We start from the raw sequence: 12,358 nt of genomic DNA, 5'->3' as shown, positions 1-12,358 counted from the left end.
GAATACCATGGCTGAATACACTAAAAGATTTACTAGCAATCTGAAATTAAAGCTAAATGTCAAGAGCACATTTAAGACAACTGAAAGCTATGAATTACCAGTTTTAATATACAGTTTCAAAACTGTAAAATGGATCGGAAAAAAGATTTAGAAAGCTAATGACACATACTCATCTTAATGTCCTAATATGGTTAAAGAAATATGAATACTTTCCTCTGTAAAAAGAAGGAAGAGTTTGGATAATTCTTAAAATACCCAATAAAAAGGTCAAAAAACCTACAGAAATTGTTTTGAGCAAGCAGACATAATTTCACCAAATAATAGTCAAGGAAAATAACAAGCCAATCTCCTGGCTCATAAGATACATGCCTTTATATTTGTCAGAAGTAACTAAAAGTGATTTGTGTCTGGATAGAAACCTAAGAAATGGCTAAGAATCAGGGATGGACCCCAAAAGCTGCTAGTGGCTTACATCCATATAAATTTAACCAGTAGTATATTGACAAAGAAACACTGAGTAAGCAACTCAGTAATACAACTTTGTTTGTGGAAACATAGTAGTTCATGATGACAATTTAGGAACTGATCTGTGCCTACAGACATTACAGAAAACAAAAGGTGGAAACCATATAACACATTGTTGCAATCACTAAAATTTAGCAACTATCAAATATTTAGTATAATAGGGATTACAGATTAACCCTTATGTATTCTCTAAATGGATTACCTTTTTCTCTATCTATTCTAGCTCAATTTCTTCATCATTTTGCATCTATGGTTCTTCTTTAATCAATCATAATAGCGTCATATTTTTATATTCAGTCATAAAATAGGAATGTCCCTCATTAAACATCAATTATCTCTGAGCTCTCACTCTAATTTATTAAATATTGCTTTTTTAATAGATAAGATAAACTTCTTTTCCCACAAAGTTTGCTCATAACTTTATATCAAGCCTTCTCCCTCAATCCCCTAGATTTAGGAAATACCAAGATTATCAAGGTTACTGGCTTTTCTATTTATAACAGTATAAACATATAATAAATTGAAGATAAATATTTAAAATGTACCCATTGTAAGAACGATAATAACAAATGTCTGTTCAAAGTCAAAACAAATTGTTTTGACCATCATTATAACTAACGACATTTCTTCAGTTCTGGAAACATAGTTCCACCATTCAGATATATCAGGATATCAATTAAAGTCTCTTATCAAGAATCTTCTTCTCTGGACAATTGGAAAATAATTTGGCAGAAACTAGGCATAGACCAATATTTTACACCACTCACTTAGATATGATCAAAATGGATATAGACAAAAAAGGAGATATTCTAAGTAAATTAGATGAACAAGAAATATTACCTATCAGATTCATGGATTGTAGATGAATTTATGAGTCATTAAGAGATGGAGAGCATTGTGAAATGTTGAATGTATCATTTTCAGTACATTAAATTGAAAACTTTTTGTACAAATAAAACAAATGTTGCCAAGATTAGAAGGAATGGATAAAATTGGGGAAACTTATAGACAGCCTCTCAAACAGAGATCTTATGACTAAAATGTACTGAGAACTTTGTCATATTTATAAGAATTAAAGAATCCTCTAATTGATAAATGAGCAAAAGATATAAACAAACAAATTTTGGATTAAGAAATCAAAGCCCTAAATAGATATATGAAAAATGCTCTGAAGCATTATTGATTAGATAAATGCAAACCAAAACAATTGTGAGACATCATCCGATGTCCATCAAATTGACTAAATTGATGAAAGGGAAAATGACAAATGTTGGAAGGGATGTGGGAAAATGGGGTCACTAATACTTTCCAACAGTTTTAGAGAGCAATTTGGAATTACATGCAGAGAATTATAAAACTGTGTAAATTCTTATACCTAGCAATATTTCCCAAGGAGATCCAGGAAAAAGGAAAAGCACCTATATATTCCAAAATATTTACAATAGCTCTCTTGTGATAGAAAAGAACTGGAAGTTGAGGGGATGCCCATCAATTGGAAAAAGGTTAACAAATTGTGGTACATGATTGTGATGTAGTACTACTACTGCACCATAAGAAATAATGAACAGGATGATTTAAAAAACCCTCAGAAAGAACTATGTGGGAAATTTAACGATGAAATAAGTAGAACCAAGAGAACATTAACAACAGCTATAGGTTTAATATATGAAAAATAAATTGTAACATCTTCAGAGACTGAATTGAAGGATGGAAACATGAAAGAGAATTTGTATGAGCATGTCTTTCTCCCAGATAATGCTTTGTGATTTAGGGATGGAGGAGAAGAGGCTGAGATATTTATGGATACATTCTATTAATTAAAAATAGAATGTTCTTATTTCTTTATAAGATAATGATTAATATAATAATGTCTATATAAATGCAGACCTCTAAATATGATATAGAAATCAACCAGTATACTTTACTGGCATCAAGCCATTATCACAGACTACTATTATCCACTTGATATAACATTAATCAATAAAAATTTAAGAATAATAATTTCAATAGATGTCACTTTACCAAATATTCATAATCTCTGAGATATGTGGGAAAACCCCCAACCCTTTCCAAACATAGAAAACTAGCAGAGTAGATCAAAATCGAATGAGAACAGGGCAAAGTACATATCTTTATTGTCCTGTCTGCCCCTGAAATTATACAAAGGATACTTTTAGTTATTCCCTAGAGTATAAACCTACAAATGGTTTGTTTTACAGATAAAGAGCATTTTTCTTCATTCACCTATGCAAAAGTCTATTATGTTAAATATAGAAGGATGAGAAAATAATCATTTTGTTTTTTTACCTGAACACCAATGAAAAATAAGAATAATGATTTGATAAAAATAATAATATAGCCATACTTTTATTCAGTTTAAAGAAGCTATTTAATATACTTTCAAGTCATTAGTTAGAAATCACTAAGCACTAGCAAATTGAACATTCAATTTAATGTTCACTCAATATAAATAATATATTATGACATTAAAAATAAAGGAATAACAAGATAGTGACTTTTGTCAACATAATTTCATGATGAACTGCATAAAAACATCAAAAGCATAAGATGATTATCAAAATCAATATTAACCCTTATTAGAAGGCAGGATTTAGTATTACAGATGCCTAATAGATTTTTTAAATTAACAGCTAACATTTATTCCTATCCTATAGACAGGAACCAAAATTTTACTCTGTAGTGCCTCTATGACAGAACATTATGAGCAGGTTAATTCAATGAGATATTTTTTTAAATATGCATAAGTAAATGGAGAAGAGAAATCTGCCATTTTAGCAGAAATGCTGGGAAAATTTTAGCTGAGCCTTTCTCCCTATGGTGTTTCTAAGTGACCTGTAATTATCTGAAAAACTCAAGGAAATATATCTTTCCAGAAAATCATGTTGTCTTTAAAATTTAGCTAATCTATAAGGGTACTGTGATGGTTATTTATTTGGTGATTTGGTTTTGTTCAGTTCTTTCAGTTATGTCTGACTGTGATATTTGAGAGCCAAGAAGGCAAAAATAATGGAACAATGTACCATTTCCCTTTCCAGCTTGTTTTACAGATGAGGAAACTGAGTTTAAAAGGATTAAATGACTTGCTTAGGGTCACAGCTAGTGTCTTAGCCTAGATTTGAACTCAGATCTTCCTAACTCCAAAAACAATGCTCTATCCACTGTGCCATTTAGCTGACTCATTTGGTAATTGGGCTGAATGAAATGATTTTAAAATCATTCATAGTAAATATGTTATTGTTACTGATTTTTTTCACTGGAAATTCTTGTTCCACTGTATGCAGTAACCTGGGTAGAAGTAGATACTTACTAAGCAGGATTTCCTTTAGATTTGGATTAAAAAAAACACCTTAGATTTAATTTTTAGATAAGAAAAAGAAATCTTTTAGTTTTGTAAAGCAAAAATCAATATGTGAAGTCAGATTGTAGAAAAATGGAAAAGGGAGGGTAATTGCCAATACTGAACTTTCAAAGCTTTTTGTAATGTAGTAGGGAAAAGTGCTTGATTCAGGTACAAGAAATTTGGGTTATATTCCTGGTTTTACTACCTTGCAAAATGAAGTTCGTGGTCATCAAATCTATCTATGACTGAATTTTCTTATCTTTAAAATGGAGTTATTGGGATAGCTATAGGTGTACCCTACTGTCTTCTCAACCAACAATATTTTGTAACAATGTGCTCTGTACATATCAAAATCTTGATAAAACATTGACATTTCTACCATATGTCTATCAACTTGCTCCTATCAGTGAAAATAATGAATCCTTTGAAATAGTCACATCATTTGAATACACACTTGCATATTCTATGGAGCTGGAACAAGATACCACATTTCATATATAATTAAAATATGAATGATTTACATTTGGATAGTGCCACTGCTTCATGGGGTTTATTATTCCATCAGTTGGAACTTAGCTGCAAATTAAATGTCTAACTTTGGAATTCTCTCTTGTCAAATGGTTTCATGTAGCTTGTATTGCTTTGGAGTCAATTGATGATGTGAATCAGGATATGTCTGTAGTCTCTATGGTCCTCCTTCCCCAAATCTGTTCGCATTTTAAATTACATTGCATACAAGTGTGAAATAACAATATTTGCCTTACTAATAATTGTTTTTCCAGGTCTGTTGGTAGAGATCAGTTTTGAATGGTTTGAAACGTTCTCTATAATGAGCTAGAGACTTGCATGCACACAGTCATGAGATCTACCATTGGCTCATATTGACCATATAATGCTTATCAAATTGTTAAACATAAAGGATATTTTTCTTCTATTTGGACGTAGGAACTGGGAAGGGGAAAGCTTCACATGATTAAGAGTACTTTTTTCTGGAATATGAGGATTTTGATTCAAATTCTGCTTTTGCTACTCACTTCTTAAGAGGGAGTAGAGCTTTAGTTTAGTCATTTTCCAGTCATTTCTGATTCTTCATGATCTCATTTGGGGTTTGGTTGGCAAAGATGCCAAAGTGGTTTGCCATTTACTTATGCAGCTCATTTTACAGATGAGGAATCTGAAAAAAAAAAAAAACAGGGCAAAGTGATTTGCCCAAGGTCACACAGCTCTAGTAGGTAAGGTCAGAATTGAACTCGAGGAGTTGAGTTTTTCTGACTCTATGCCAAGCACTCTATCCACTTCAGTATTTGCTTTTGCTACTTACTTCTTAGGAGAGAGTAGGGCTAGATAATCCCCAAGATTCATTCTGCCTCCAGACCCTATGATTCTATGAATGTTCTATGAATTCTATGAACGTTGCAGGATATTATTAATGATAAGAGAGTAAATAGACTTTGGCTTTAGAACTGTAGCCTCCCAGAAAGACTTTTTCTTGGGGGGTCAGACAATTCTACAGAAATTAATGTAATTTGTTACCTTCCTTCTATATTCTTTTTACATTGAAAATTGCTAGCCAAAGCAAAGCTATCTAAGGGAACAGCATGTAAAGAACTCTCACTCCTAGTATGTGTATATTAATGTTAATAATAATAATAATTAGCCTTTATAAGGTGTTTTAAGATTTTCAAAGCTTTTACATATTACCCCATAACAACTCTGTGAGGTGGTAGGTGCTCTGACTATTTCCATTTTAAAAATGCCCTGGGTCAAATGGCTATTAAGCATCTGAAGCATAATTCAAACTTGGGTCTCCCTGATTTTAAGGCCAGAGTTCTCTCTGCTGTGCCCACTATGAAATAGAATGAAACTACAAATGCCAGCAAAATCATTGGTCAACAAAAACATTTTGTAACCAAGGATTATGTGTTAAGTTGGGTAGAGAGATGAGAAACTACAAAACATCTCCCTAATTCCTAATGCATCCACCAAATAGGAAGTATAGCACTGGTAGGAGAATTAAGAAACCCAGTTTCTGGTTATAACCATTTCACTGACAAGCTGAGTGGTCTTGGGCTACTTTCTTTATTTTAAAATGAGGGTGATTATCTCTAAGGTCCCTTTAAGAAATTATTTTTCATGACTATCATGATGATATATAGATTGTAGGCAGTACATAAGTGTTTGTTCATTTGAATTGAATATCAATCTTTTGCTTTTTGATCTTACAAATCAGTATGGTGACATTTTTTGTCTCAGCTCTCCATTTAACTCAATAGAGCCTGCTTCTCCAACTCCCTATAACTTCCATTAGCACATTCCAGGATTTGGTTCACTAGTAAACCCTACCACTTTGTAATACCACTCCTTTCCTTCTCTAAACCAGTTGTGTCTGACTCTGTATGACCTGATAGACCATCACTGTTCATGAGATTTTCTTGGCACAAGATATTGATGTGGTTGACCATTTCCTTCTTCGTTGTAACCTTTTTTTAATCAGGCAATAAGATGTTGAATGACTCGCCCAAGGTTATACAGCTAAAAAGTGATTGAAGCTGGATTTGAACTTGGGTTTTCCTGACTCTGAGCCAAGTGCTATTGAAATAATGGAGATTATTATTGATGTTTTTGAGGAGGATACTGTGGTAAAAACACTTTGTTGATGTTCACAAAAGTTTTTTTTAGCTCTCCCTTCAGAAGGAAAGCCAGAAGTGACTTCCCTTCACCAGGCCAGTATATAACTTACTTGGAGATTATATATTTATAAAAATCCCATTTATTTATATTTAACAGATATAAGTATAAGGATTAGTAACAAGGAAAGCCTTAACACTAAAAAGGGAACTATATACACCCACTTTCCTACGTTTGCCTCATGGCAAACTCTGCTGTTTCTTCCAGTTACTTTGAAATTGCTTAGCACTTACTAAAAAACCCTAAAACGCCATCTGACTAAAAGCTAACTTTAATCCTTATTAAAATAACTTAATATGGTCAAAGATGTCTCCAAGTAAACCCAGATTCAGTCAGCCCAATATGGCAGAAGCTGGCTGACCAGAGTCCAGGTAAACAGGCCTTCAATCTTCTCTCAAAACAGTTCTCCAAAAAAGCAAATATTATAGATTCTTCTCCATGATGATTTCTCACAATATAGAAGGCAGGGAATGCTCTTCATATGGTTTAGAGTTCTCTCTCCCCTATATTCAGCAAAGAGAAAATTCTGAGTTGTCTGTCTTTACCTGGAGACAGACAGACAGACAGACAGACAGACAGACAGACTCTCAGAAGCCCTGACCAAGTATCAGAACTTTTTCTGTTTTCCTCCTTCCAAGTTCTGATCTCACACACAGCACTCTGTTTTGCCTGCAGTCTCAGAGACCCCTTTCCTAAAGTTCTTATCTTATCAGTACTTAATCAATATACTTCCTAATTTCCTTACTACAAGATATCCACTGAGCCCCTAAACTTGAATTACTCACTAAACCAGTTATGATTATGGGAGAAGATGAACTCCTGGACTTTCCTTTATACATTGGCATTTTACTTCCCCGATTTATCCACTGAAAACACCTTGTAAATTCTCTTTTGGCTTTTTTAAAGAGTTTAATCAGTAAGCATTCTAAGGAACAATGTAAAGAAACAAATGAATAATGTGCAGGTCTTCCTGCTTCTGGTTTTCTGGAAGAGAATTAATTAGCTTCTTGTAATGACTGGTCTCACTCTTTTTGGGATACAATTGGCCTCTTTATCATATTTAATGGACTCTATGGTCTCTATTGTATTGCAGCCATATGATCAGAGGACCATGCATTCCAGTGGGACATAATGACAACTCACAATTATATGGTAATTTATGTCTTGCTCACAACAATTCTATGAGATAGGGAGTGCAAATAGTATTATCTCCATTTTCTGAATAAAGAATGTAAGGTTTTGAGAAAATAAATAACAATGCTATAATGAGAGTTGAGCAACAGATTCTATGTCCTAGAGTGGGAAATTTAGAAAGAACCCAAATGACTATACCAAGGACTCTTTCTTTGCTTGCCCTGCCCATGTGTCAATAGCATGAATTATTTCTTCCTTTATTCTTTCTTCTTAAGTAGGACCCCAAGGAAATCCATAGTACAGCCTCCCTCTCCTCCCTTTCATTGGCCCCAGGTGAGGAATTCATATATATATATATATATATATATACTTCTGATCTTGCAGTGAATACATGTTGAATCAGGGACTTGAACTTAGATCTACTGATTATAGCTTTAGCATTCCCTGAACTGCCATATGTTGCTCAGTGGATAGAGTGCTAGGCCTAAAAGCAAAAGGATATGAGTTCAAAAGTGACCTCAGTCACTCACTAGCTGTGTGACCCTGGGCAATTCACTTAACATCTGTTTGCCTCAGTTTCTTCATTTATAAAATGAGATGGAGAAAGAAATGGCAACCTCCATATGGGGCTACAAAGAGTTGGAATTGACTAAACAACCATCCCCTTCCCAAAATCTGAAATTTCTATGCTGATCCTAACATGGAATATTACCTTGGACTTAGCTTCTCTTCAATGCAAACCACCAGCTTTTGTAATCCTTCCACTATTCTTGTTTCTGATACTACTTGGCTCCTAGATTTTTAGTAAAATGGAAATAACAGAGGTACTCTGGAACAATAACAACAACAAAAAAAATGAACTTGGTCTTTCTTTCACATACTCTCAGATCTATTATCTCCTAGTGTTCTTGTTGTGGAATGATTTATGCCTTCCTTTCCCCCTGGGGAATGACTTTTAAAAATCCAGATTCATAGTACGGAAAAATATTGGCATAGAGAGTAAATACTAACAAAAATTTTTCCCAATAAGGATTGTGTATGATAACAATCTTCCCTTCAGATATAACAGAACACTCTTTTGCAACACTTTATTCATCATCTAATACTGTCTATTAAAGCTATCTCTGGGTGGCCATTGCCAAAGAATTCAGTACCAAATAGCTATTTTGATGACCCGATGATAAACCTTTCCATACTTAGTTAATAGCTTGGTCCTTGGAAAACAAACACAATCTTTTATCTGGACTCTACTTGAAGTCTCTCCAGTATGATAGAACCTAGAAGGACTTGAACTCCTTTATTATGGCTTTCAAAAACTTAACGTTTCCTCCATGACATGATGAAGGATAAAAGAAGGGACTTTTTGAAGAGGTACGTGGAATAGGGCATGATGAACTTCAGCAGACTGATAAACACTACATGTGAGGAAATATATAAAAGAGAGATGGTATAAAATATATCAGTAGAATAATATGTAATTAGCTAAATAGAAGTACGTTTTATGTGACTTCACATGTACAATAGATATAACACTGTTTGCTTTCTTATAGAGGGAGAAGGGTTGAAAGGGAAGAAAAAGACTTATAAGAAAAATTTTTTTAAAAATTAAAATTTTTACATGTATTTGGGAAATAATTAAATCAGAAGAATTTAAAATAAAAATAAAAATCTGTAACCAGGGGTAAAAAGGTGGGTCCATTATATAATAAGAAGGAGAAATAGTTATTAGATAATACATGTATTTTGTTGGTAGACTACATAAATGAATCTAGATAAATAAATACTCCTACCATACTAGATAGTCCCTTTTATGGTAGATTTAAGGGGGAACATGAATAAGAATTACATATGATGGGCAGCCATTGATGGGATAAAATCTTTATTGCTGGAGGGACTATTCAGGTCAATGAGATCATTGATATATTGACATATCAAGGCATCATTCATAGGATTGCTCTTTAAAGACTTCTTATTCTCCTAGAAGAAGGTAAGTGCCATGAAGGCAGGAATTTTGTTTGATTTATGTTTTCCCAGAGATTAGCATACATGTTCTGCAGTACAGTAAGGACTAAAGAAATGTTTGTTTATATTTTGTCAGTTCTAAGAACTCTTATTTTAAATACAATACTGAACCATGTATCACCTTCACAGTTTGGTTAGGGATTTGGTTCTGATTTACTGGGAAGAACAGATATTCTGAGTAAAATGGCTAGTAGCAGAAGGGACTCTTGTGAAAGACAAACATTCATTTGATGCTGTGGCATTTGTGCAATGCCAGAGGATTGTTAAATATCTGGGCTCTGGCCACCTTCAAGATCATTGTTTGATTTACAGCTGGGCTTCTCAAATTAAGGGAAGCAGTAAGGGAAGAGAAACTCAGGAAACTAGAGCAGAAAATGCTATAAAATTATATGTAACCATGATGTATATGAATTTCAGTGGGTATCCTTTATCACTCAGTTACATTCCCTTTTATTTCTCCAACTCAGCTTGCAAAATAGTCTTTCATAAGAAAAAAAGGAGAGAAAACCATTTAGCTTTGGAGTGAATATTGTCTCATCCCCCAACATGCTGACTTTCCTAAGTACACAGGATAGGCAGCCATGGATAAAGAGTGGGTGCTGGAGTCAGAATGACCTGGGTTCAAGTCCTATCATGGACATATTCTGGCTGTGTGATCCTGGATAAGTCACTTAATCTCACAGTGTTATAGGCAACTTTTTAAGATTCTAAATTGCAGAGATGTCAACATTCATTGGTAGAGAGGGATTCCTCAACTAGGATTTCCCTTTCTCAGTGAATTTAAAGTCCCAATTCCAAATTACATAGTATTTAGGCTAATATTTCATTAGTTTATTCCCTGAACATATACAAGCTAGAAACCAGGACCTGAACAGAAATGTGCTAAATAATGTGAAAAACTAATTCAAAGTTAAAGTTCATTTCATCATAGATAACCTTACAAGGGGAGTCAGATGAGCATAGATGATAGTTTGTGGGTTTAGAATTGGGAAGGCCTCAGATCAAAAACTCCCTCTCTTTTTTTGTAAGCTGTGTGACCTTGAATAAGTCACAGCCTCCTGAGCTTTCTTTCAGATAACTCTCTTAGGTAATATTATTATTAAAATAGATGGTATTTGTGCAGAGTTTAAAGCTTTAGCATATTAAAATGGCACCTTTGAAATATGCTATATAGTACTTTTTTTTTGTTTATAAAGCACATCTTATAAAATCTCTCTTTTGAGTCTTGTACCAGTCTTTTGAAGTAGAAACTAAAATTCAAGCAACAAACATTTAATAGGTGCCTACTATGCACCAGACACTGCTGCTAAGCGCCAAGGATTTAAAGACAAAAATGGTCTTGTGACTAGGATTTCCTTCCTGGCATGGGTAGTGGGAAGAGCTTGGGCTTCCCAGTCTGGATAGCAGTGCCTTGATTTCTTCAGCCCTAAAGAGACAGGCCCAACCAGCTCTGAAAGTCAGAACTTTTCTTGTTGCTTGCTGCCTGCTGCTAAGATTTTGAAATTAAGAAAACTAAAACAGATATAGTGTAGACAGGAATAAGAGAAACCCTCCACCAGCCTGTGAGGCCCAGCCTCAGCTTCAAACCTGGGAAAGACTCCAACTTTGTTTAGGAACATCCCTCTTCCCTTTTCCCCGATACTTCTCCAATCCTAAGTAGTTATTAAAATTTATCTTATTTGAATATTGATGTCAGTCCAGAACTTGTTCTAGTTTCCTTTCCACAAATGAAGCTGTAAAATTGAGATTTGAACTCTGGACTTCAATCCCCACAAGTCCTTGCTCCACTTCCCCAAAATGCTTTGTAATCTCACGGAATTCTGAGGTGGGCGAGATCGAGAAGGTACTTAAGCTGATTGGAAAGGCTTTTGAACTATCTCTCTCTCTCTTTTTGGACTTCCATTTTGGGGCAGACATGGCTCTTTCCATAATGTAGGTGAGGTCTTGTCTAGGCCTCTGGCCTAGGCACATGTTTTTTCTTACTTGTATATTCTTAAATTCTCAATCCTTAGTAAACCTCTAAAAAATATAATACTCCTTGCAGAGAGAAACTAATTTCTACCTGCCTCAGTCTCCCCTAAATTTTAATCTTTACAAAGCCAATACAAATTAAATAGCTGCCACTTTCTACTCCCCAAGGAAACCCTAGAAATATCTTATGCTTTGTCCTAAGATTTCTCAAGTGATTTGAATAAAAGCAATGTCCCAGAGTTATTATCTCCATTTTATAACTGTAGAAAATGCTGCTCAGAGATAGAAGTGACTGACACCAAACTAGTAAGTAGATTAGCAGAGCCTAGGGAAGAACTTAGGACTTCTATTTCCTAATTCATTGCTCTCCCCATTCAGTACAGGAGAGATGACTGTTGGTTTTTTTATAGGCAACTATAGGTTGATATGAACAGAAGCAATTTACAAGTAAGAGAATCACAGGTTTTATGACATCAGTACAATGGACAGATGCAGTGGCTTGTTTTGTCTTGAGCATCAGGAAATATTAAAGAGATTTCAGATATTTAGTTCAATACCCCCATTTTACAGAAGAGAAAAACAAGGCCAGCAAAGATGAACTGAAATGCCCAAGGCCATGCAAGTTTGTAGCAGAGGTAAGAACAGAAGCCCTCAGAC

Source organism: Monodelphis domestica, chromosome 5, assembly GCF_027887165.1.
Source record: "Monodelphis domestica isolate mMonDom1 chromosome 5, mMonDom1.pri, whole genome shotgun sequence".
Taxonomy (NCBI): Eukaryota; Metazoa; Chordata; class Mammalia; order Didelphimorphia; family Didelphidae; genus Monodelphis; species Monodelphis domestica.
This window is presented reverse-complemented; position numbering follows the sequence as displayed.